This window comes from Gopherus flavomarginatus, chromosome 5 (genome assembly GCF_025201925.1).
Source record: "Gopherus flavomarginatus isolate rGopFla2 chromosome 5, rGopFla2.mat.asm, whole genome shotgun sequence".
Classification (NCBI taxonomy): Eukaryota; Metazoa; Chordata; order Testudines; family Testudinidae; genus Gopherus; species Gopherus flavomarginatus.
Window position 1 is genome coordinate 23,324,970 of NC_066621.1, and position 24,518 is coordinate 23,349,487.

The 24,518-nt window shown below is 51.4% G+C and overlaps 1 protein-coding gene across 7 annotated transcripts in view; it reads right to left on the minus strand.

The window, feature by feature from the left end:
• Nucleotides 1-24,518, minus strand: part of NAV1 (neuron navigator 1) — a 285,045-nt gene that overhangs the window by 236,201 nt on the left and 24,326 nt on the right. The window contains exon 1 of one of the 7 annotated variants that reach the window (XM_050956061.1): nt 5,264-5,326. The exons of the other annotated variants lie outside the window; for them this stretch is intronic. The gene's annotated coding sequence lies outside the window, so the exon portion shown is untranslated. Of the gene's footprint in view, nt 1-5,263; nt 5,327-24,518 lie in introns of those variants that run through there. 7 annotated transcript variants of the gene reach the window in all.

The following is a 24,518-nucleotide window of genomic DNA, read 5'->3' on the forward strand; positions in this document are numbered from 1 at the left end:
AGTCAGGGTGGGAGAGGGTTGGACTTCCAGCTAGGGAAGCACTGGGACAGCCCTTTGGGGAGGGGACTCTGGAACCAATGGTTGAGTGCAATGAGCAGGTTGGATTATCATCATCATCTATTAAATATATTATGGTAGCACTCAGGTACTCCAGTCACAGACCAGGACCACAATGTGCTAGGTGCTGTACATTCTTTATTAGATGTATTACCATAGCACCAAGGAGGCAGGTCCCCATTTTACTAGGCACTGTACAGACCCAGAACACAATGAGAGTCCCTGCCCTAAGGAGCTGAAATAATCCAGGCCCCACCTCGTTGCTCTGCTACTTAAGTCTCTTTACTGCCACCATGGCAAGAAGCCTGACTGACACCCCTGGAAACTGAATCTCTCCAAGCTCAGAGCAGGTACAGCACGGACTGCCTTCCCCATACACTGACCGGCCACTGGGTTTGACCTGGAAGGGCTCCTCCTAGGAGAGAGGGGGATTAAGTCTCTATGATCTATTTGATGGGTGGTTTCTCTGCTAAGCAACGAGGCCACTTACGAGGCACTGTGAAGTGGACAGAACATTTCTTCCTGTCCCCAGCCAGTAACCAACTGTTGCCCTGAAGCATGAGGGCTAATTGGCAGCCTTAGTTATCTCTACCTTAATTAATTATTACTCACTTAAAATTTGTACAATGCTTAAAAAATGCAGACACTATAAACCAGATTCTGCACTCAGTTACACTAGTGTAACTCCATAATCATCATCATCCCTACCTCCTACTTAATAGCACTTTCCATGTGTAGATTTCAAATTGCTTTACAAAGGAGCTATTATTCCCATTTTACAGAGGGGGAAACTGAGGCATAGAGAGGTGCCCAGACTTGCTCAAGGTCACCAGCAGGCCAGCGGCAGAGCCAGGAATCGAAGCCAGGGTTCAACCCCACTGAATCTGCTGCTTTACTCCTGCTTTACTCTTGTGTAAGTGATGGCCAGCGCTAGCCCCATAAGTACTAAGGCCCAGCTCCTCAAACATATTTAGGTGCCAAACTCTCATTGATTTCAATGAGAGTTAAGTGCCTAAATCATTTGAAAGATCTCTTGGGTCCTAGTGTGATTTTGCACTTCTCTGATGTAACTGCGGGTACTGTCCTTACCCTTTGGGGTGTCTAATCTTTCAGATCAGCAACATCCTGCAGCAGGGAATAGCACAGGTTAACGGTTTGATGGAACGTCTTTGTTGCCTTAGATGTTGGAGACCTGTTTGTGTGTGAGGAATCTGTCCTGTCCAGGCTCGAACCAATGGAACCAAAAGCATCAGCCCCACTACATGAGCTTAAAGGGGTACTGGCATTAGCTGCCTATTGTAGTCCTACAATGGGCCTTGGCTAGTAGCAGGCGAAAGCTACAATGAGTACAAGGCTCAGCTAAATTAAATGGCAACCAATAACCAACAGGAGCTCTCAGTAGTCAGAGCATTAATATTTTCTTTCCTGGCCATTAGCCACTACACAGGGACTCCATTATGTATTTTCATAAAATCTTGCTTCATGTTTTGATTCAGCTCACAGAGAAAGTGTCTTCACCAGTGTCAGCCTGTAATAAAGGCACCAACAACACACCAGGATAGTCAGGCTCCAGGGAACCCGGGACTGGACTAGCTGGGCAGGGATGCAGGCGTACTCACAGTGCTATATAGGAACCTAAGCTGAAATAGCAGGAGGCTGCGGGGAGTGAGTCTTGTAGGTCAGAACTGAGGGGCATTGGAAGAGATGTGTGGGGCCCAAGATTGGAAAATGAGGGTGCACCGCAGGCCTGCACTGAAGGGCATTAGCAAAGACACATTGGGAGGCTCAGGTCTGGAAAAACAGGGAGGCTGTGGGTCAGGACTGAAGGGCACCAGGAGATCTGAGAGTGTTGGAGAGGAGTCCAGGACTGGAATCCTGGGGTCTTCATGTTGGGATTAGAGAGACATCTGCAGAGCTGGGTGGAATCCAGGCATGGAACAGCAGAGGGGCATCAGCACAGGAGCGAGAAGAAGCTCACAATGCCTGCTTCTAGCTAGTGATCTGTACCCTTCATGCCACTCTCCCCCATGCTTGGGGTCCATGTATAATGTGATTGTGTGGTGTGTAAGTAGCCACACACTGCCTCATTCCTGGGGGGCTGCCACACATGATTATGCTGTACAATCTCAGCTTTCATTCTAAACAAAAACACCAACCAACCAACCCACCCTAATGCTTCAAAATGGAGGACAACCAGTGGTGTAACACCTGCTGAGTCTGCAGCCAGCATAGGACAATGAATGAGCTGTCCAGCTGCGCCCAGGAAAATCAATAAGAAGCTCTCACCAGTTACCCAGAGGAATGAACTGGTTTGTTCAAATCAGTGGGTGTTGATTCTGAAGCCTAATGATGTTAATGCAAATGTCACCATCATTAACTATTTCACTACTGATATTTTAGCAGAAACATCCAACTGATGACCATCTCCAGCCCCGTGGGTTGCAAAAGTAGATATGGGGGTGGCATGGGATATGAAGTAAAGTAGGGCAGCTAGTTTCTGACATGGGTTGTTGGAGGTGAAATATGAGGAATACAAGGCCCAGCACCATTTTAAGTCACCTCCACCACTGCCAGAAGGTGGTCCAAAATGGGGAGGCACTATCATGGGAGAGATGCAGGGACAGGCTAGGGATGGTGGTGGACTCACATGGTACATTTCCAAAGTGCCTTTCACTGCACAGAATCCCAAAGCTTTTGTATAGTCTATTTATCCAATGCAATGCAGCTACGTCTGGGGTGAAGCAACAGCCAGCTAACACATTGCCCATCGGTGGGAGGTGGGGGAAGGGAAAATGTTAACAAACACAGGGCAAACACCTGCCAATGGCCTTATCCTACCCCTACATGGACTGCCATAAGCTTTTTAATATTTATAACTCAGTATTTCTATAGAGAGTGCCTTCCGTTATGATTATTTCTCTGATAGAAGAGCTTAAAAGCCTAGAAGAGATGCATAGTGAGAGACAGCGGCTGCCCTAGAACGTGAACAGTCTAAGGATTTCAAAATAGCTACATCCAGCAATATCACTGTGAGGTCAATAAGGGATATATAGTACTAACTGCACTCACCTCTAGAGGGCAAAACAGCGGCTGTTTAGGACAGGATGTGGAGAATACCAGACCTAGCGGAAACTGCAGGGGAAATTCATGAGGCAGGCTGCCATTTCCTGAGTTGGAGATAACACCTCTTCTAAAGATGCCATGATTGATCACAGGACACATACACACCCTGCCCAGTTTTATATCTCATCTGAAGACAGCACCCCATGACCAGCTCAATACTGAGCCAGCAGAAGCATCAACTCCCAAAGGTTTCCCCTTCAAATACTGAACTAGCCCAGCTCTGTTTGGCTTGATTAGCCATGATCACAGCTTTCCTTCCAGATACAGTGGAACGATGCAGAAAGCAGCTCCTACAAAATACAATTCGGGAGAGAGACCAGACCGACGCTGGAGGACCTAGATGGTCTTTTTCTGCCCCCACTGCCTGTGATTCCACCATCCATGGCAAACTCCTACAGAAACACTCCTCCTATATTGTACAGATAGCGTTGGAAGGGTTATATTTGTACCAGTAAAGATTGGTAGCCATCAATTTCACCAGACACACACAAACCAATGGGAAAAAAGCCTTTTCCATCCACAATCATCACAATTCACAGACAAGCAAAGTAAGAAAAATGCTGCTTGAGAATGTCTTAGAGTTTGATTTAAGGATCTTTACTTTGCATATTTTGACCTGTGGCGTGGCTATTTGTGTTTTCATCATTATAAAGCTTTTAGTTTTTGAATCTCACTGTCTACTGTCATTACATAATTATCTGACCCCCCCCATAATTTTCTCCACAACTGTGAAAGTTTAAATCTATTAAAAAAAATTAAAAAGCTTCAAAATACATTGATATTATCCATCAAAATGATAAAAACAATAGAAAACAAACCTCTGCATATTTAACAGCCGTGTCCTAACATCTTGAAAAGAACCTCTAGATTTTTATAAAGGATCCCCTTACGGCCCAACCTAGAAATGGCCAGATTCAGGGGCTGGGTGATGTGACACAGTGACATAAAAGAGCAGCTGCCTCCCCAAAGGTGGAGACTGACTGACCAGAAATAACCACCAAACCAAACCGTGCCTGACAATGCCCCGTACAGCCTAGCCCCTTGCACACTCCTGGGCAGAGCAGTGGGCTTTGCCCTGAAGGTCAGTAGATCCAGGCTATTTCAGACCCAGGTAGGCAGGGATGGGAAAGCTGCGGGCTGCCCAGGGAGAGCACTGAGTCACTTGCACCCCAGTGTGTGACCCCCAAAGTCACCAGGAATTCGGGCTCTGCACTCCTACACACTGGGCGATAGGCTGACAGCACTGCGGGGCACTGGGTCAGCAGGTGGGGGCTGAGATGACATAGGCCTCGGCATGTGCCCAGCACTTTGCTGTCCCATTTGGCAGGCTGGCAAGGTCCTCGCCCCACTCGGGCGCACAGGGGCAAGTGCTCATCTGTACGTGTGCTCACCACCAGGCCAGCTTCAGGCTGGCTTGGCTCAGGGGCTTCGCAGCCACCCACGCCATGGACCTCCTGCTCAGCCTCTCCACACGTGCCTGGCAGCCCTTCACCCGCTGCACCCTAGGCCTCTAGGGGAGATTCAGCTGCAAGCCACAGAGCCAGCGCTCTGGGGCAATGACTCCCTCTCTCCAGCCACCAGCCTGGCCAGTGCCGGCAGCAGGGGCAGGCCGTGGGGAGGGAGATGGAGTCCGGGTGGATCGGGGTCTCCCTCCTTTGACTTTAAAGCCGGGATCGGAGGAGGGAGAAGTTCTCCCCTTGCCAGGATTCGGGGTGGTGGGAGCAGGGCGGGGCCAGGTGGCACTGAGCTGGGGGAACAGGCCGATCCCGGGCAGTGGGGTGGCGATGGGGCGAGCCTGCCCCGCCCCGCTCAGCGGGAGGCAGATGCCGGCTGCTCCCCCGGGGGAAGCTCCGCGATCAGCTCGCTGGCCACGGCCCGGCAGGAGCAGGAGGGAGCGCGGAGCGCAGCGGGGACCGGCCAGGTGCCTCTGCCCCGGCCAGCCCCGCTGCAGCGCGCCCGGGCGGGGCTGGCTGCGGGCTCCGGGCTGGGGCTGTGCTGGGGGGTCGCGGCTTTGCAGCTGCAGGAGGGGGGCGCAGGGAAGCGCAGCCAGGAACCGGGGCGCGGCCCGCGGGGTCGCTCTCACCTCGGCCTGGGCCCGGCCGGCTGCCGGGCAAGGAAATCAAGCGCCTTCGGCTGCCGGCTCCCACCCCAGGCCAGCCCCGCCGCCGAGCGCCCGCGGCGTGTGACTGCGCGGGGCGGGGGGAGAAGGAGGTGTGTGGAGAGGTGTGGAGAGGGGTATGGGGGGAGGGGGTGTACAGAGGTGTGGGGGGAGGGGTATGTGTAGAGGGGTATGGGGGAGGGGTGTACAGAGGTGTGGGGGGAGGGGTATGTGTAGAGGGGTATGGGGGAGGAGTGTACAGAGGTGTGGGGGGAGGGGTATGGGGGGAAGGGGGTGTACAGAGGTGTGGGGGGAGGGGTATGTGTAGAGGGGTATGGCGGGGGTGTACAGAGGTGTGGGGGGAGGGGTATGGGGGAGGGGGTGTACAGAGGTGGGGGGGAGGGGTATGTGTAGAGGGGTATGGTGGAGGGGTGTACAGAGGTGTGGGGGGAGGGGTATGGGGGGAAGGGGGTGTACAGAGGTGTGGGGGGAGGGGTATGTGTAGAGGGGTATGGCGGGGGTGTACAGAGGTGTGGGGGGAGGGGTATGGGGGAGGGGGTGTACAGAGGTGGGGGGGGAGGGGTATGTGTAGAGGGGTATGGTGGAGGGGTGTACAGAGGTGTGGGGGGAGGGGTATGTGTAGAGGGGTATGGGGGAGGGGTGTACAGAGGTGTGGGGGGAGGGGTATGTGTAGAGGGGTATGGGGAGAGGGGTGTACAGAAGTGTGGGGAAGAGGAAGTGGGATGGGTAGAGGTGTATGTAGTAGGAGGGGAAGGGGGTGTGGGGTGTGCAGAGGTGTGGGGGAGGGGAAGGGTGTATGTGTGTAGAGGTGTATGTGAGGGAAGGGGATGTTGGGGGTATACAGAGGTGGGGGAGGGTGTGTGTGTAGAGGTCTAAGTGAGGGGAGGGGAGGGGAGCGGGTATGTGGGTTGTACAGAGGTGTGGGAGAGAGGAAAGGCTGTGTGTTTATAGAGGTGTATGTGGGGGGAGGGCAAGGGGTATGTGGATGTACAGAGGTGTGGGGGAGGAGAAGGAGTGTGTGTAGAGGTGTATGTGGGGGGAGAGGAAGGGGGTTTTGGGGGTATACAGAGGTGGGGGAGGGGAAGGGGGTATGTGGGGTGTACAGAGGTGTATAGGAGGGTAGGGGGAGGGGTGTCTGTTTCTCTTAGCAGCAAAGTCAAACATCTGCAGCAGCCAGACGCACCCTGCCTTACACCCCCTGCCAGCCAGCGGGGTAAGGCAGCCCACAGGGAGGGCCAGGCACTGCGCGGGGGCACACAGCAGGGGGTGGCTTTGCGCATGCGGAGCACAGGGGGATTTACGGCCACCTGCCGGGATAATTTCCTCTGGACAGTGACATGGTGTCTATGCTCCGCTCCTTGTCCCTACCCCCCGGTTTGGGCACCCGAGGGCAGAAATGCATGCCTGCCCTGTGCGCGAATGGCCATGCGGCTCGCAGAACACACACACGACTAAGGAAGCACCCAGCAGCACTAGCCTCCTGAGTGGGTGTAGCCTGGAACACACTTCAAGCAACCCCCTCCACATACACCATGGTACCCTTGTTTGCCTGGATGGAGCCCAGCGAGACCTGCAGGGGTGCTGTACGGAGGCTGTTAGCCACTCAGGACACTCCAGTCCCAAGTGAGCCACGAGACCTGATGGCCAAGCTAGGCGGACTGGCCTTTCCAGCCATACACCACGGCCTCTTCTCCTGCGAGGGGCTGGCCTTCCTCTGGGCACCTCCTGCTGGCTACTGTGTGAGAGCAGGAGTGGCAGTGATCACTAGGTGTACATGTACAGATTTGTGCCCATTACACAGTCTTCCTTGCAAGAGGCTCAGGACTTTGCCAAACTTTCACCTTGCTGTGTGGCCTTAGGTGAGTCAGGGCCTTTGTGCCTCAGTTTCCCCATCTGTAAAATGGGGATCTTGCTGACAGCGCTCCCAGCTTTTTCATGGGAATGAATTCATTATAGCCTAATTCTAAGAGATGCCGACTCCCATGGGGGTCTGTGGGAGCTACCGATGCCCAGCGCTGCTCAGGCTGAGTGCTCTGTGCTGCTGCGTGGAAGACTGATGTTCTTAGTTGTCTCAAAGTGCCAGAAAAATTCACCCAGACCAAGATTCCACTCATTCAGAGAGCATCAGAGCAGTTCTGATAAGGGGCCCCTCCTCGCCTGTACATGCAGCAGTGTTGATGAGCAAGGAATTATGCCCTCTCTGTCTCTGCCCAGGGCGGGCCCTGAGGGGTAAGTGGGTTAGGGAATGCTCCTGTAGTGGTGCCTGTGACGCGTTTGCTGTGTGAGGCTGGAACAATTCCCAGCTGGTGTCAGAGGTCTGAGGACACATGAGTATGGGTGGTAGTGATTACAGATGCTTTCGGCTAGCCTTGAGGGCACTTTAACAGCATTACAACCACACAGCAAAATCATGTCATCCCCCACTGAAATGCAGCCACCTCTGGGGCAGGATGTGACAGCTGTTTGGCTCCAGGGAGGGGCCCTGGGACATTTAGGGACTGGATGCTCCTGCCTTATTTTTTTGTGTCCTCTGAAAACTGGACACTCTCCCTTAGGAGCGGACTCTGGGAAGAGCCCTTCCAGTGCAGTCACCATTTGCTGCAGCCCCCAGCTCTCCCTTTCAAAACTAGAGTGGACATAGCCCTAAGAAAGGGGCTAGAGGGGACAATCCTGGATTATCAGCAAGATGCTCTAATTGCACTTGGTCACCTCTAACTTCTAGCAAGGCTGGCCTCCCCTCCAAGCACCAGTCCAGCCTAAGCCATGGAGAGCTTGCATGAGTTAGCAGGTTGGGGATTCGAATGCACACTCTTGCTTTAATGCAAAGTGCCCTGGGGTCTGATGACCATGTGGTCAGGACCTGGTCTCTCCCAAAAGCTGGCTGCTGCATGAATGGTCCAGGGGGAAAGCTCTCATGCCAACCCATGCAGCGCTGCCCCTAGCACCTTGGGCTAGGGCAAGAGAAGAAAATCCCACTTCACAGCAGCCAAGCCAGCTGCCAGCATCAACCTCTCTTCTGATCTTACAAACCCAGTGGAGGAATAGCTTCCCCAGGTTCTGCTCAAGAAGTAAAAATGGTCCCCTGTGACGTGGAGAAAGGACAGACCGTGATTCTTATTGGGTAGTGTTTATATACACACACGAGCCTTGTAAGGGAAGCAACTGGCACTTGGCATATTGGGGTAGTGGTTGCCAGGCATCCTCCCTCCCCTTAGCCAGGCACCAGCAGCACTTTGATCATGCATCTGCTGTCAGGCCTGCAGCAGCCAGATTGTGAGTTGTCTGCCTAGTGGAAGAGAATGATCCCCTGATGCTAGTCCCCCTGTACAACAGGCTCAAACCCTGCTTCCTCTACCTCCAAATCAATCCCAGGCCCTGGCCCCTTCTCCAGCACTCAGGGTTGTTGTGACTGGTTCAGAGGCAGATAACAGCAGGATGAAGATGCTCCCAGGAGCTAGGGGTCAGCCTGGTTTAGCCAGATTTACACAAGAGTTTGGGAATATGTGCGCCAGCTGGCACATGGTGGATGAATGTGTGCACAAATGGGAGGAGGTGGGCTTGAGGACGAGGAAGGAGTGTGTGAGGGGTGGGAGAGTGTGCAAAGGGACACATGACTAGTATAGGGGGATACATGGGGTGGGAGGGTGAGCAGAGAAGCACAGGTGAGTGGCTGAGGGGTGCATGCCAGGGATGAGCAAGATGGGATACTAAGGTGTGGCAGGGGGATATGAGCATACGAGAGAGCATATGGGCATGCGGTTGGGTGGAGGGAAGGCAGGTGGGAGGGAGTGAGTGCCATAACCAGGTTCCTCAGTTCTAGTCCATGACCGCCCAGTGTCAAACCTCTCATTCCTGAGCCAGCGTCAATGAGATAGGCTTGTAGTTAACATCTAGACCCAGCAATACCTCAATTCAAACCACTTTCATGGCATTGATGGATGATTTGTCCTTGGACGGAGGGTGGACAGACTTCCATTCTCATCCTCCTGGACCTCTCTGCAGCATTCAGTGCTGTGGACTGTGGGATACTGCTGTCTGACCTGAGAGAAGTGGCAGGGGCCAAGGGGAATTGGGCTAAGATGGCTCGAACGCACCCAGTGAGTAGTGATGGGAAACGGCACCTCACCTCTAGACTTCTCCCTTGTGCAGTCCCACCAGGATCCAGTGCTTGTCACCATCTACATGCAGCTCGAGGCGAGCTATTCAGAAGACATAGACTCAAGTGCCAGCAATATGCAGATGATGCACAGCTCTACTTATGTCACCACCTATGATCACACCACTACCACCAAGATGGCCCAGTGCTTGGATGAGATCAGCTCAAGGATGAAGAACAGCTGGCGGAAGCTGAACCCGAGCAAGACGGAGGGGATGCTGGTGGGCAGCGGACAGCATTTTGAGGAGTTTGCAGCCATGGTGCCATCTCCTTTGGATGAAGGTTTACAGCAACAATTGGTCAGTTCATTCCACAGTTAGGCATACTCTTGGATTCTTTGCTGATGCTAAGCTCTCAGATACCAGCCTCCACAAGAAATTCTGTCATCTACAGTTGGCTAGGAGACTTCATCCCATCTTGACTGAAGATGAGCAGGCCTCGGTTTACTCTCAGTTTTGTCACTTCTTGGCTAGACTACAATGTGATACACCTGGGCACGAGGCCTTCGGCACTTAGGAAACTCCAACTCATACAGAATGCTGCAGCGCATCCCCTCAGCAGCACAGGATAACCATGGGCACATCACGCCAGTCCTCCACTGGATTCCCACAGATCTTCTAGTCAAGTTCAAAATCTCAGTCCTTACCTTCAGGACACGCGATAGCCTGGGCCCAGAGTATCCAGAGGAGCCTAAAGCTCCAGGACAAACATTGGTCAACAGTTTTTCTCCTCTGACCCAACAAAATGATCTACCATAAGGGTAACACTTGTCTGTGCAGAAGACAGAACTCTCTGAGACCGGGCCCAGACTGTAGAAGGAATGCCCCTGGGAACTAAGGGCCATTGCAAACCTCACCACTTTCCTCTCTGAATGCAAGGTGCATTTCTTTGACTTTGCCTTATACAACATAAATACAGAGCAACAGGTGTATTTAAATACACTCTACCACAACAAGACACTCCCCTGCACATGCGTCCTGCCCTGAAGTAGATGAGAACACAAACATGTGACCGATGTTAATCATGTTGCTTAATGCATGACTGAAAAGTGGTCAGATACTATGGGGAAGAGCACAGGATAAGAACCTACCTAGAATAGTGATAGTTAAGCAGACAAAAACACCTTACCATACTTCATGGAGCAAGGGATCCCCAGCTAGAGAGAGCAGGGACTCTACACATCCCTGCATGGACTGGGGGTCCAGTGAGATATTTTACTGCTCCAAAGGCATGGGTTGTGCTTCTCTTGCTAACCCGGAGAGCTGTGCTGGATTGAGGGCAGCTGGCTCCTTGTAGTACATGGACCAATCTGGGAATGGCACAGAGATGGAGCAAGGGGAGTTATCCTGGGAAGCAGATGGTCCTAAGGGCCTCTGGCAGTTAATGAGATTACTTATACTACAATCACTCAGAGACCTTTCCTGAGAGCTGCCAAGGCTTTATCATAGGACCCAGGGCCAAGACACAGTGATTTGGCAGTGACATATAACACACACATCTCTTGAGTCGACCTCCAGCACATGCCTTCTGCTTTCACTGGCTCCATCCAGTGTCCAAAGAGAAGGAACAGCCCATGGACTCACTGTCTCCCCAGGTGGCATTAAGCACAGATCCCATGGCTGATTTTCAGGAGGCTTCTTTGCTGGACAGTTCCCCAGTGACAGCAACAACAGAAGACTCAAACTCATCTCTAACTCTCTGAGCTGGCAAGACTCATTAAATCTCTCTCTCACCCCTCTGCTGTGATTATCCCCCCTCCCATCATGCAGAAGAGCAAACTGAGGCATGGAGCAAGGGAGTGACTTGCCACCGGACCCCAGGGAAGGAAACCCAAATCTCCATAGTCCCAGGTCTCTGATACCCATGAGAGCCCCATTCCTCTCCAACGAATCTTGATGATTTCTTCAAAAGTTGTTTGGTAGACCAGGACTAGGGGACATAAAGTTAACTGGATAGGGCTTATGGGTTTGATCCCAAGCTCACTGAAGTGAATGCAAAGATTCACATTGATTGCAGGAGGCTTTGGATTGGGCTGTGTGTGTACACAAGGAAACAAAATGGTTGTTGTACAGAGATACTGATCAGCGATTGGGCAACTGGCACATGGAGAGCACCAGCTGGACATCTAGGTGATGTGCAATAAGTTAAAGAGGATTTAGTCGGTTTCTGTGATTGGGGAGGGATTTCCTGCTGAAAATGCTATTTCGTTTAATTTCATTCTAGTCTGGCATGGGGCTGGGAGAGCTCCTGATTCCTCTAGCATAAAAAAAATGGAAATAAAGAACATTAAAAACTTTAGATAGATTAGATAGATAGATTAGATAGGAGCCAACACTCTGCTGCCATGATGCTTGGGATTCCCAAGGGAGCCTAAATGAGTTTAGGGTGCCCAAATCCCAATGGAATCAATAGGAGTTGGGTGCCTAAATCCTATGGGGGCCTTAGAAAAATCCTGACTGAGGAGTCCCAACCTCCCTCTAACCCTGCATTGTTATGCGGCTGTATTGATCTGAAATGGAGCAGCATTGTTATCCTCATTCTACACAGGAGGAAACTGAGGCACATGGACAGGAAGTGACTGGTCCAGTCACTGAGCAAAAGGGCAGGTATGTACTCCCCACCCCTGCTCTAACCTTTGTGCTCTAGGGAGATTTCAGCAATGAACTCACCGCAGGAGAGCGAGCACGTGGAAGCATGTGGCAACTGGTAAGGTGGAGTTTGCCTTGAGTAGTCTGCATCCCTGCTTGACTGTACATATTTTCCAAACACAGAGGCAACAGCTCAGATTTACCATTATTGAACAGAGGGGCAAGGACAGGGAGCTCAATCCCTGGCCTCTCTGTTCGGATTGCCCCAGAGGGGCAGCTATGGATAGGCATCTGCATCCCTCGGGCCTGTCCCAAGACCCCCAAACTCATTCCATCTAGGCTAGTAAGCAGGCCTCAGAAGGGAATGATGCTCACCACTGGCATAGGCTGGATTCAGAGCAGGAACTCACAGGAGGTCATCTCTAAACTTCTCACATTGGTCAGAGCAAACCGAAGCACTTCTCAGCTGCACCATGAGACCCATCTCTTCTGAGCTGGTACAGGCACAGTGGACAGGGCCAATGTTCACACCACCCTTCCAGGCAACAGAAGACATGATTCCCACGCCCCCAGAACACTCTGACTGGAGCGGGGGCCCTGGGTTCTGTTCCCAGCTCTGCTACCGACTCTCTGGGTGACCCTGGGCCAGTCACACAGCCCTCCATTTTCAAGAATCTCATCCGATTTTGAGTACTTTGATTTTTGGGTGCTCAGTCAAGGCAGGCTAGGCCTGTTTTTCAGAGGCACTGTGCTTCCACTGACTTCAGTGTGGGATCTAGCTAGCTCCTGGTGGAAGGGCATTATCTGCACAGTGCTTTGGGATCCTCTGTGCAGAGGGCCAAGGGAAGAGCAGAGTGCCACTTATGCCTCCTGTTTCTGAAGAATACCACTCAGCAGGTGCCTCCCCCACCCCCAGCTTCTCTGAGCCTGCAGAGCTACTCAGAGAGCAGCAGCAGTGAAGACAGATTCTATTTAAATCCCCCCTCTTCTGCTGGAGATGAGACCAGCGCAGAACTCAGAGCCCCGCCCAGACCCCTTTCCTAGCTTGTGAACAGACAAAGCAATACTTCTGGAGCGCTCAGCATAAACCTGGTCTGTTCTGCTCTGCATTGCTCCAGCACTAAGTGCTCCTGGCTCTCAGGGAAGCCTGCTCGTGAGGGTCCCTGCCTCTGAAGTGAGCACAGAACCACTGCTAATCCTCAGCCAACAGCTCTGCCTTAGAAGCAGAGCAGATTTAGCAATATAGTTCTTCCAGCTCCAACCCGACACTGAGGATGCTGGGAAGTATGGAAGCCGAGGGCTGAAATGCAGCATCCTGAATAGGCAGCCTTGCCCTGAAGGACTAAATTCTTCCACATCCAATGGCTGCACCTCACAATGGTGGTATTCTCCCTGGTCAACACCTGCTGCTACAGCACCTGGGAGCTTGCCCTCCTGGCTGGCGGGGAAATGCCTGTTCTCTGTATTGACAGGGTCCCTCAAGCCAGCAGCAACAGCTTTCATGCTGGCGTCAGGTCTTTCCTCAAAAGGCCACTGAACACTACTGATCTTAGCGATTACTAGCACCTCTAAGTCTTTCTTTCCGGGAAAGTTCATGGAGAAGGTGCTGATGAGCCAACTCCAGCAGCATCTGACACACTCCATATCTTCCCTGTCCCCCAGTCGGTCAGGTTTCAGAATAGGCTATGGCCAAGCAATTGCATTAGTTTCAGCCTTTGCTGATCTCCCCAAGGCAACAGCTGGAGGTCAGCTATCCAGGCTGATACCAGTGGGTGTAAAGTGGCCTTCAGCATCAGCCATCCGGAAGTACTGCCAGCTTCACTGTGGGACCAGCAGGGTGTTGGGAATGGCTGTAATGTGGGGTAGTGGCCTCACATGGGAGAGAGCAGGTGGAGTTGATACACAAGGGGGACACTGAAAGACCCGGGGAGTCTCTCTAGCTGCCAAACTGGCCAACACAGCTTGTGGGGTCAGATTTTTTTTTTAAAAGGAATGTAGGCAACTAAAGGTGCAAATGAAAATCCCACTAGGTGCCTATCTGCATCTTTAGGCACCTAAATCCCTTTAGAAACTTGGCCCGTGCAGCTTAGTGTCACTGCCTAAGCTGGGCCTGAACTCAGCAGCAATGGAAGGGATTGCTGACTGCACCACAAGAGTGAATGTCCTCATTTTTTTCTGGAGGATCCAAGTTTAGCGCTAGGCAATTGCTCCTTCTTTCAGAGATCTCAGCTGCTGAATCCCACAGGGCACCATCCTCTCCTATCTTGTTCAACACATACACACACACACACACACACACACACACCCCGAAGGCACTGGGGATACCATGTGCTAAAGATGCCCAGCTCTGGGTCTTCCCTGTGAAGCTGGATGGGACCGTTTCTCTGCAGTGCTGGTGTCCAGTGAAGCTGAGCGAACTAGGATCCAGAAGATGCTGGGTCAGCAGGACGAAGCAAGAGCAAGATCCATGGATGCCCAGACCCCTGACTGCTGCTGGATTCCCAGACATAGGCAAGTATCAGAGGGGTAGCTGTGTTAGTCTGGATCTGTAAAAGCAGCAAAGGGTCCTGTGGCACCTTATAGACTAACAGACGTTTTGGAGCATGAGCTTTCGTGGGTGAATACCCACTTCGTCAGATGCATTCACCCCCTCAAGCTCATGCTCCAAAACGTCTATTAGTCTATAAAGTGCCACAGGACCCTTTGCAGACATAGGCAGTATCCAGAAACCCCTTCCATCAGCTTTGTCTCACCAAGCAATTGCCCCTGTTCCTCTGGCAGGCAGCCCCTACTAGGACCATCCTTCCCTTTGTCATCCCCAGGTGAGATCACTGCAATATTCTTCAGCTGGAGCTACCCTTCAAGGCCTCTTGGAAGAGCAAGCTATTGCAGAAGACGGCTGCCCTCCTCAGGGCAGAGTAATGAGAGCATAGCATTGTCTGCTATATTGTTTCTGGAGAGGGGAGCATTCAATATGCTGGTTATTCTGTTGTGTGCTAAGCACAGACACACAATGGGGATACCTAATGGGAAATTATATGATGTTATATTGATCTTCTCTGCACTGAGCAGGTAGCTGCATTGCACCAGTCCTGCCCCAGCATGCACTGAGCTCAGTGCAAAACCTCCGATGGAGTCTCTGTGGAACAAAAGTCTAGAGTTGTGATCAGGTACGTGGAGAGGTTCCCCCAGAACATTACACTGTCTATAGAGTCCTGAATGGTCTAGTGTTCAGTTATCTCAGAAACTGATTATGCCCCAGCTAGCTCCCCCAAACATGCAACTTGCAGTGGCCAGGAGTGATCTTACTTGTAGGCCATCCCCTCTGGAATTCAGTCATGAACCACTTCCAGAGCTAGATGTAAACATCTTTGTCCTGGCTTTCCACCCAATGCAGACCTTAGAACCTGCTGACTTTTGGTCTGCTTGGCATTGCATCTCCACCTATGACACCTTAGGACCTCACCAAGGCAGAGGAGAACATTCCATCTGGTGCCCACACAAAAGGGGGAGCCAATTATGTTTCCCAGTGATCATGCAGTGAACGTTTCCAACCAGTCTCCATGCCATAACAGCATGGGTGAGTCTGCACAGTGATCACACTAGGCCAGAGTGAATTATCCCACCGTGCCAAGCAAGATCCAGTCCCAGTTATTCTTGCTGGTCAGAAAAAATTAGACACATCTTTGTAAATTTATTTTCCATTGAAATTTTGTTTCCATAGTTGTATTCCAACCAGCTGCGGTGTCAACATGCCATACTCACCCCAAAGTCACCTTGCACCAGTCCTTTCAACAGAACAGAAGGATACACAATACATGTTGGGGGGGAGGAGGTGGGGACTTGGAGAAGTCACTTGGTTGCTCTCTAGGGGTCCGATCCAAGGGCCACTTAATCAATGGAAAGACTCCCATTGACTTCAATGGACTTTGGATCAGGCTCTGGGACTTTGTTTTCAAGTATTAGTCATGCCATTATCCCAGGCCTAAGAGCTGCTGCTTTGAAAAGATCCCAGAGGCCGGAAACAAACCTAATCTGAAAAATTTAGCTTGTCGGGTGACATTTGGATAAACTTTTGTTCAGGACAAGATCTCAGAAGCCCACTGAGTCATTTGTTTATTCCCTTCCTCCTGCTATATTGCTCAACCCCTGTGTCCGGCCAGGGAACGCTGGCTCAGCCCGCAAAAGAAAAGTAAACACCATGAAGTTCTTTGCTTCAGAGCATTTGAGGAATAACAGATGTCTCTATGTATGGGCTTGGATTAGTCTACCCAGTATGGAAATAGACCTCCCAGTCCTACAACTTCAGACTTCGGGATGTGGAATGGCCAACTGGCTGATGTGTGCTTTTGGCTTTGGCAAATGTAAAGCATGTACAGACGGATGCAGTCTGGAGGGCTCTTAAATGTAGTCTTTCAACAGATGTATGCTTGTGTATACGCGTGCAGTGGAGATGGTCATGTAGCGGATTGCAGCATGTATTTATTCCTTGCATTAGGGTAGCACCTAGGAGCCTCAGTCCCGGACAAGCACCCACTCACATGAGGTGTTGTACAAACAGAAGGAAGAAGCAGTTCCTGTTCCAAAGAGCTTCCACTCTATTTGCTTTTAATGCATGTTGGCTTATCTCACCTGCTCATGGTCCATTGCGGACAGGATTTATTCTAACATTCCAAGCCTATGGAGCAATATTGCCTTCTTTCTCATCCACATGCAGACCCAGCCCTGCCCACCAACACCACCCCAACCAAGTACCATTTTGGGGGGTGGACATTAAAAAGCAGAGATTCCGAGCCTTTCAATGGGATGCACAACACATGCTTCCAGCTCCTGAAACATCAGACTTTAAAGTCACAGCATTACGATGCACAGAAAATTGCAAGAGGCATTTTTCTTTAGAGGTTTCTAAAATGTGTTGGGTTACAATTTTCACCTCTGAGGTCTGGATGGATGGACTCATAGGCACCTGCAATGAGTGTATGCCTGGCCTTTGCTGGTCCCTACAGGAGGCCAAGTGATCCTACTACACCCTGCCCCAGAAAGCAGTGAGGTGGGAGGAATAGAGCCGTGAAGGTGGGTCCTCCAAGCCTGTCTAGAGAGGCCTTTCTGGAGAAGCCATCTTGAAAACTACAGAGATGTGGTCCTCCAAGGGCTAGCGACAGCCAATTGGAGGCCACCAGGCTCAGACAAAAGGCACTGCATGTCCCTAGTGGGGCCGTCCCTGGCTAGGACCACAAGAGCAAGGAAACCTGAGGGTTAGGTGGGGTTTCTCTCTGGCTGCACTTGCCTACCTGGGTTTGCAGGGAGAGAGGGGCCGGAGAGCTTTGGCCCTGAGCTGAGGGTGAAGATAAGGGGCCAGGTGGGAAGAGGCCCAGGGAGGCAGCAACAATGAACTGAATTGAATAGTATGTGGCTGCTGCGTACAGGGTCCCTGGGTTGGAATCCAGCGTAGTGGCCCTTGCCAGCCAATGGCAAAGTGGCATAAACCCCGAAAAGTGGGGGCAAGCCTAACCTAAGCCTCAAGAAGGGGACTGGGCTCATTTGCAGCCCTGAGCAAAGGACTGAATTTAAAAAGGCCAGAGTGGGGTCTGAAGAGCTCGGTGAAGGCAGAGGGACTGTTTTATTTGTTGGACAGTGGAAGGGGTTCATTTTGACTGTGTGTTTCAACCAGAGGCCACCAAGACCTGCTAAATGAGGTAGACAACCTACTGGGGACCAGGAGCAGGAACAGGACTGCATTGCCACCCCCAGCCACAAGGAGGTGCTCAAGAGGTGACTGCCCCTTATAGCATGTAAAGAACGTTGAGGATGGAGGCTATACAGGTGGAGGGAGGTGGTCATTAGCACCAATAAAGCATTTTAAAACATTGCTGAAAATAGCTTTTCTGGGAGACCCTGCCTAGCTGGAATATAGGATGGTTTAAAGGGTTTCTTGCCGCTCCTCTGGCCTGAGCTATAACTCCCAGGTAATGAAGGCCCCAGTCCATGATGTGGGCATCCCCAGTTGATACTAATGAAGGCTTTTTGCCATGCCGCGTGGCCAAGTATTCCTCTTTCTCTAGCGAGCACAACACAAAGAAACTCAGAAGTTGCAGAGTAAGCTTGGAGATCAGGAAATGTCAGCCTGAAGGTGGGTCATGGACCCAAGCTCTGCTCCCACATGCAGATGCATTGCAACATTTGGGGGTTGCTTGATGGGGAAAGATGGTCATGTGACAAAGGTGCTGTGCTGAGACTTGAGGAATACAGACTCAGGGTAACAATGGGAGCTGAGGCCCAGAAAGACTCTCTCTGACATGGGAAGTGTCATTGTCCCAGTGTTGTCTTTCTTGTCTGTTTAGATCATAAGTTCTTTGGGGCAGGGACTGTCTCCAGCTATAGGTACAGCTCCAAGCACACTGGGGCCCTGATGTCAAATGGAGTCTGTGGGCACTCATGGAGTATATGTATCTAATGAGAATCATTTACTACTGCTCAAATAATACGTTGTAGCACAGTTTTTTCTAGAATCTCGGAGAGAACCCCGGGATGTAAAAGACTGCAGAATTCTACATGGATATTTGCACTAATTCAGTTTTTCTTAACAGTCCCAGACCTTGACTCATGGCCAAATCTTGAAGCTGCCAGATACTCCAGACTTAAAGGGCAACTGTAGATTCTCAACACCTCTTGGGATTTGGTTCTTACTGTTTTAGGCTCTGACTCTGCAGTTGGGTCTATGTGGGTCTTCCTCCTGCAGATCTAGAGCTTTGCAGGCTGGGCTGTTGCACTAAACCTGTTTCCCTCTCTCTCCTCAACACTCTTCTTGTTTTCCTGTATAGTCAGTCGGACTCTCGCTCCCTTCAGAGACAGCAGGACCCACCACCAGGCTATGCTGATCCAATTGCAAGATAAGACCTTATCTAGCAAGTTCTCTTCTCTCCAGGGTCTGTGTTTTACTAAACCTCAGCTCCCATACGTGCACAGAGGAGATTTTCTTTTGCAGACACCCATCTGGCCAGTAGCTATCTTAGAAGCAGTTACTCAGAGAAATATCCAGACAGGAGTTGTATTAACATATTTTATGGCTTTTTGTTTGCCATCATCGATTATGTAGCAGTGTAACCATATTGTATTGCTCACATGATTTAGCCTCACACATTTCAGTAAAAATTATTATATTGCTTTCGCTGAGTAATGGATAGATTCTTTAATTTCAGTACAATTCAGTGCATGGGAATGTGTGTCATTTGTTCACAACTGATATGAACCTTCTCAATTTCACTGCATTAGGACAAGTACAATTTACTATAGATTTTTTACCCATAATACCACTTAAGCAACTGTATAATAAATATTACCACAAGTGACACTTTTCTATCACTTTCAGCCAAAGATCTTAGTCACGCCTGGTTACTACTGAGCCACTTGCCAAAATGAGGGTAATACGCTCCCCGTTAGGCGGCAGTTACTACCATGCACAATCATCATGCTGAATGCATTTTCTGGGGGCCTCATTCCCTATAAACAGCTGCAGGACTGGGACCACACTGTAGCAGTGCATCCTTTTGTATCATGACTACTGTATCTTCGCAATGGAAAGGAAAAAGCCCTTGCTTTTCTGAAATGAACACACAGAATTCTGCGGAGTGCTGGAGAATGTAGCAGTAACCGCAGGGACCCTAACACTGCAAGATGTGTAATTTTTCTTTTTTTTTTTGCACCTAACATCTCATGTCTCTAGGACAAGGGTTCTCAAACTGGGGGTTGGGACCTCTCAGAGGGTCACGAGGTTATTACATGGTGGGTTGCGAGCTGTCAGCCTCCACCCTAAACCCCGCTTTGCCTCCAGCATTTATAATGGTGTTAAAGATATAAAAAAGTGTTTTTAAAGTATAAGGGGCAGGGGGATTGCACCCAGGGGCTTGCTGTGTGAAAGGAGTCACCACTACAAAAGTCTGAGAACCCTTGTATCTAAGACAGCAAGAACAAACTCTTGGCTCTACTGAAGTCAGTGGGTTTCGCCCTGAATTTCTGTACTACAGTAGCGACAATGGCACCCAATGCAGGGGGAGGGGAATTTGGCAATGAGACAATTACAACCTCCCTAGTGCAAACTGTCCTGGCGATTTTCACGACTTGCATGCAACGCTGCTGCATAGACACGAGCTGTCCTGATGGAGCTGGCCAGCAGAGGGCAGTGACACATACAGTGGAGTCGCATCACAGGCACATTAACTTACGTGATTTTAACTATACCCACTTGGCAAAACAAACCAAACCAAACAAGAGAAAAATACCAAATGAAATACTGTACCTGTAGTGCGGGCAATTCTGCCCGCCATTCCACTCAATGAACTTTTGACTATATGCGATTTTCACCTTGCGCGCGGACTTCAGAACCTAAACCCCGCATAAGATGCGAATCTCCTGTCTACACAGCAGTCTTGGCTTTCCCCGATGAACCCTACTGCAGGGTCTTGGGACAAGAGAAGCCTGCACCTGCTACCTCGTTACACACAGTTCGGAGGGAATTAGCTCACTGCTTGTCCCAATGAAGGGGAGGGCTAGCTTGGCTCTGTCTGATGCAAAGGATTCCCCGGGCCTATGCAGCACAGATCTAACCCTCACTTTGCTCCTGCAATTCTGGAGTATCCAGGCTGCGTGGTTGCATCCTCATCTCTTCCCCCCCTACACCCACACACCCTTCTTATTTTCCTATGTATCCACAGTTGGGCTCCTGCACCCTTCAGAGACAGCAGGGTCCACTGCCAGGCTTGTCAGCTGCTGGCACCAGCCTCTCCATCAATGGTTCAGAAGCATCGGTGCTGACTGAGCATCACTCTGTCCTGCACCATCTTTCCTCCTCCACTCGACTTTGTCTCCCTCCTGCTCCATGCTCAGCTCCTTTCCTTGGTTCACAAGGAGTCACTAATGTACAAGTCATTCTTTCCAACCCCTAAGTCCGGAGACATGCCTACAACAGCTGAGCTGCTCTTTCCAGCCCAAATGCCCTTTCCTCGCTGGGATTAGCCACCTGGCCTCCAGCCACATAGCACAGCCCCCCGTGAGCCCAGGACCTGGCCTGGTGCCTGGGAGGGAGCGGGACAGCACGTTGTGGGCCATGGCAGACAGACTGCATGGTGCAATGACCTCGCGGAGGAAGTCTTGCATCTGTTACGCAGCCGTCTTGGAAAGCGAAGGGAGCCGACCCCTCACATCGGAGCTATCAATTCTGCTGGGCGGCTGGCTCCCCCGCTCGCAAAACTGCCACGATTCTGAACCCCCATGAAAGCGAGCAAAGAACAGACCTGCCCAGCCTGAACTCTGAGGGCCACAGAGGGGGAGAGGCTGGAGACAGAAGGGGAGGGGATGAATTATTGCTTATCCCTGAGTAGAGAGCAGTTTCAGCTGTCGGTGAACATCCCTTTTAGTTTAAAATGACACATCTCAGCAACCTCCCTCTAGGTCTTGCAAAGCTCTGGGGAGGTCTGATCGCTGAAGGGCCGGGAAGTCAGGAGCAGGTTAGCACAGCAGCCAGAAAAACACAGGCCTGAATCACGGGAGCAGATAAGACTCCACTAAACTCCCCTGCTCCCCACAGCCTCATCCATGACCCCCCATTCCCTCTTAGCTCAGACACTAAACAAACCCCTCCGGGACCTAGCCCTCACCAGAAACGCACAGGCTGCAGGAGGGAGCACGGAGAAGTCATTTTTCATGTTGCTTTTCCAGCCTCATCGCCAGCATGCCAAGGTACCACTTTCACAAAGACATTGAAGTACAGAACAAGCATCCCTCGGTCCCGCCAGTAGGCTCCCAGCCCAAGTGTGCAGGGAACGGAAGCCGTTGCAACCCGATATCTCAGCGCAGTGCGAAGAGACTCAGTTGGTCTCAGTCCGGTTCCTGATAGATGAGCATCCACCCCACAATGAGCATGACCAGGCACCCCCAGGGATGCTCTGAACAGAGAGACCGAGGACTCAACAGGCCACAACAGCAATGATCGCTAGCAATTATCATCGGCAGTGGGGGAAACTGAATGAAGGGAAGGGACTTGGTCAAGGTCTCAGGAGAATTGGGAATAGAATTCACATGCCTTGGCTTCCCATCTAGTGCTCCTTGGTTCACTGGACAGGGCTGAGACACATCGGCCAGACAGCATAGGGGGCAGTTTGGAGTGCAGCTGCCCACGCTGAGAAGCAATGCTGTCAGTCCAGCCCTTTGCATCACAGGAATTCTGGAAAATAGTAGAGGCTTAAAGAATAAACCAAAAACAACAACCAGGGGAGAGATAACCCGAAACACTTGGCTGCATTTACACGATGCTTGGACAGAGAAATGGCAGGCGGAGGCAGGGGGTGCTCTGTGCACAGCACTGCTGAGCCCATTACTGGAGACAGAGAACTTGGAAAGAGTTCAGAGAAGAGCCACAAGATGGATTGGTGGGTGGGAAAGCCGCCTCCTAATGAAAGCCTAAAAGAGCTCAAGCTATGTCATTTATCAGCGAGAAGGTTCACTTAAGTAGGAACATATAAGTAACTACCCAGGGAGATGATATCCGATCCTCCACGGCTCTTTAATCTAAGAGACAAAAGCAGAACAAGATCCAGGGGTGGGAAGTTGAAGTCAGCAAAGTTCAAATTGGAAATAAGCTGCACATTTTTAGCAGGGAGGGTAATTAACCCTTGAAGAGCTCACTTTAGTAACTACTTCAAGTCCTTAAAATTTGGACCAGTTGCTTTCTACAAGATGTTCTCTAGCTCAGCCACAGCTGGATGCAAGAATCACTGGGGGAGATTCTGGGGTCTGTGCTATGCAGAAGATCAAGCTGGATTAGTGGCCCTCAACCTTTTCCATACCAAGGCCCCTTCCCTTTGAGCCAGGATCTCACTGGGAGGTAGCAACATGGGAAGGTCTAACACCCGTTTGCAGCCCCCCAGGTCCAGACCCCATAGGGTAGATCATTGGTATGGCCTTAACATTCACAACTGAAACAATGGATATGGATGTCCATGAGCAGTGTCCCCAGCTGCTGCGGTGAGAGGTACCCTCACAATATGCATTTGCTCCCAATTCTTGCCTCAGTCTTCTTTGAGCTCATTTATACCAGTTCCTCCAGTAGCCCTTGGAAGTTTATTCTTTGGGTCATTCACGCTCCCTGGGAAGAAACTCCCCCCACTTGGATCCTGGGTAATTTGACCTCTGATCAAGCCCTAAATCTGGCTTTCAGTTGGAAAAGCACAGAGGGTCTCTCCTGTGCAGAATGCCACTGTCCCCCGCGGGCAGCTGGCACGCCCTGGCCTGCAGAGACCCCTGTGTGTGGCTGAAGTTCTGTGGGTGGGTATGGGCAGGCTGGGGGCAAAGAACACTCATCACTAGCCCTCCCATGGAAGAGTGAGCTAAAAGGAAATGTACCAGATGCTGCATGAACCCTCCTGAGACTCCCTCCATGCTGGGATCTCCTAGTTCTGGGGCAGCACAGTGCCTATTGAGCCAGGCTGTCAGGCAGCCAAAGGAGGGGGAAGGGAACTCAGCACCCGCACAGAGTTAGGGACAGGCTGGGCCTCCTGTGAGGTGCTCAGGATCCACAGGCATAACAACTGCTCATCCCATGGGGTGGCAGGCACTATCTCTCCCTCAACAGAGCGAGCCACTCCACGAAGGACCCTTAGGGGAGCGGTTCTTCCCACACAATGCCTTCCTGAGCGTATTTCTGCCACGTGGGGGAGATCCAGCCCTGTCTGAGCTTCGGGCTGTGCCCACGTGTAACAGCACCTCCTTGCCTCAAGAGCACCCCCCACCTCTCTGGTTGCAGCATTGCCCAGGGTGCACCCCAACTGGGCTCACCTGGGATGGGCAATGGCCTCTCTCAGCCTGCATCTTCTCACGACCCCCACTCTGGGGGCTCTGCGGCTTGGCCCTCTGGCCGAGTCACACAAGAGGCTAACCCCTGCCTGGGGTGGCATGAACAAGTCCAAACAGATCTTCAGACCAGCAGCCCCTCTGTGGCTCCCTTAGGGCTTCCCCAGCAGGGCTCCTGTCCTGTCCTTCCTCCATTGTATCCTGCCCATTAAACCCTGTCCCAGGCCTGTCTCCTGCTCTGAGCTTCCTCAGGCTTAGATCTGCCTCCTCTGGCAAGAGGAGGTCACTGACTAGGGTTCTGTCCCTCGTAAGATCCATCACACCTGGTGTATTCTATGGCTGGTTCAGAGAGATGTGTGCCATGTCCCCTCTGAGCTCCCAGCTGGCCTGAGTGCCCCACAGCGAGGTCCCCTCTCCATCAGCTGTTTGCCAAGAAATGTACGTCTCAGGGCTCGGGCCATTCTGCCCAGCCTTTCTGCTATCACTTGCCTTACTAGCCTCTTTGATTAAGTAGTCAACAAGGGCTGCCGCCGACACCGAACATGTCCCTCATGATCAGTCTCCTCCAGCCAGCTGAAATACTCACCCTTCCAATGGAGGTCCCGTGCTGCTCTTCCTGCATTCAAAATCC